We start from the raw sequence: 2,500 nt of genomic DNA, 5'->3' as shown, positions 1-2,500 counted from the left end.
CGGCCGGGGCCTACCACCACTTTCGGTAATGATCCTTCCGCAGGTTCACCTACGGAAACCTTGTTACGACTTTTACTTCCTCTAAATGATCAAGTTTGATCGTCTTCTCGACACGCCGACGCGGCCGTTGCCAGCCGCGACGGGGCCGATCCAAGGATCTCACTAAACCATTCAATCGGTAGTAGCGACGGGCGGTGTGTACAAAGGGCAGGGACGTAATCAACGCAAGTTGATGACTTGCGCTTACTGGGAATTCCTCGTTCAAGGGAAACAATTGCAAGTCCCTATCCCAATCACGAATGAGGTTCAACGGGTTACCCGGACCTTTCGGCCTAGGTTAGACACTCGCTGCTTCACTCAGTGTAGCGCGCGTGCGGCCCCGGACATCTAAGGGCATCACAGACCTGTTATTGCTCAATCTCGTGTGGCTAAACGCCACTAGTCCCTCTAAGAAGTTAGACGCCGACCGAGAAGGTCGCGTAACTATTTAGCATGCCAGAGTCTCGTTCGTTATCGGAATTAACCAGACAAATCGCTCCACCAACTAAGAACGGCCATGCACCACCACCCACAGAATCAAGAAAGAGCTCTCAATCTGTCAATCCTACCTGTGTCCGGGCCGCGTGAGTTTCCCCGTGTTGAGTCAAATTAAGCCGCAGGCTCCACTCCTGGTGGTGCCCTTCCGTCAATTCCTTTAAGTTTCAGCTTTGCAACCATACTTCCCCCGGAACCCAAAGACTTTGGTTTCCCGGAAGCTGCCGGAAAGGTCGTCATGGTAACGCCTCCCGATCGCTAGTTGGCATCGTTTATAGTCAGAACTAGGACGGTATCTGATCGTCTTCGAACCTCTGACTTTCGCTCTTGATTAAAGAAAACATTCTTGGCGAATGCTTTCGCAGTAGTTCGTCTTCCGCCGATCCAAGAATTTCACCTCTAACGGCAGAGTACGGACGCCCCCGTCTGTCCCTCTTAATCATTACCTCGTGCTCCGAAAACCAACAAAATAGAACCGAGGTCCTATTCCATTATTCCATGCAACACTATGCAGGCGAACAGCCTGCTTTGAACACTCTAATTTTTTCAAAGTAAACTTATCGGCCACCGCCGACACTCAGTCAAGAGCACCGACGGAGAACCGAAGGTGAGGCGAACGCAACCAGTGACACGCCTTGCGACGGACCGGCGGCGCTCGCCCAAAATCCAACTACGAGCTTTTCAACCGCAACAACTTTAGCATACACTGTTGGAGCTGGAATTACCGCGGCTGCTGGCACCAGACTTGCCCTCCAATGGATACTCGTTAAGAGTTTCAGGATGTACTCATTCCAATTACAGGGCCTCGTTAGAGTCCTGTATTGTTATTTTTCGTCACTACCTCCCCGTGTCGGGAATGGGTAATTTGCGCGCCTGCTGCCTTCCTTGGATGTGGTAGCCGTTTCTCAGGCTCCCTCTCCGGAATCGAACCCTGATTCCCCGTTACCCGTTATCACAAATGTAGGCACGTAGCGTACCTTCGACAGTTGATAGGGCAGACACTTGAATGATACGTCGTCGGTGCAGAGACCGTACGATCCGCGTGGTTATCCAGAGTCATCAAACGTCACAGGACGAACCCGGTCGGTTTTGATCTGATAAAAGCGCGCCTCCCGAAGTCGGCGCTTAATGCATGTATTAGCTCTAGAATTACCACAGTTATCCACTTCGCATACGAGACCAAATAAACCAAGACTGATTTAATGAGCCATTCGCAGTTTCGCTTTACGAGAACTCGTACTTGCACCTGCATGGCTTAATCTTTGAGACAAGCATATCACTACTGGCAGGATCAACCAGATAGCTGCGACAGCTGCGCTCGGCCCTTGCTGAGCCGCCCGGCGCGTGCTCGTCGCATTCGTTTAAGACCGAGGCGATCGCCTGCGGCCGTACTCAGCTTCGACAGTCGCTGGCCGCGACGTCCACGCTCTCGCCGGCAGTGCCAGGCGGAGCGATTTGCGTTTTTTCTTTGCTCGCCCTCTCTCGGGCTCGATCCATTCAGTTTCGCACAAACAAGAGCTCTGCCGGCCGCCTGCAGCGGTGCCTAAAACCCGGGCATAACAATGCGACCGTTCTGCTAGGCCGACAAGCGCTCAAGCCAGACGCTCGATCGAACGCCCCCTACATATTAGTCGAGACAACGGCTCGCTCATTAGCATCGCGTTTGTACTTTAACTTTTTTCGGCTCGGCTTCTTTCGACGCCGATGCCGGCGACGCAGCACTCTCTCGCCCGCCAGCCACCGAGAAAAGGGTGCGCTCCGACCGGCCCCGCACCCTTACCTAGGGTTAGGTTAGTATGCTTGCACGTTTGTACTTTAACTTTTTTTGGCTCGGCTTCTTTCGACGCCGATGCCGGCGACGCAGCACTCTCTCGCCCGCCAGCCACCGAGAAAAGGGTGCGCTCCGACCGGCCCCGCACCGCTCTTTCTTGGCTCATTCGAAATTACTGTCTTTCGCTCTGACATG

The 2,500-nt window shown here is 53.4% G+C and overlaps 1 non-coding gene across 1 annotated transcript; it reads right to left on the bottom strand.

The window, feature by feature from the left end:
• Nucleotides 1-26: 26 nt before the first annotated feature.
• LOC144423673 (small subunit ribosomal RNA) lies at nucleotides 27-1,836 on the bottom strand. The gene has a single exon (XR_013476138.1). It is a non-coding gene; the product is annotated as a small subunit ribosomal RNA (ribosomal RNA).
• Nucleotides 1,837-2,500: the final 664 nt, after the last annotated feature.

The sequence above is a fragment of the Styela clava genome, chromosome 5 (genome assembly GCF_964204865.1).
Source record: "Styela clava chromosome 5, kaStyClav1.hap1.2, whole genome shotgun sequence".
NCBI classification, from domain to species: Eukaryota; Metazoa; Chordata; class Ascidiacea; order Stolidobranchia; family Styelidae; genus Styela; species Styela clava.
This window is presented reverse-complemented; position numbering and strand designations above follow the sequence as displayed.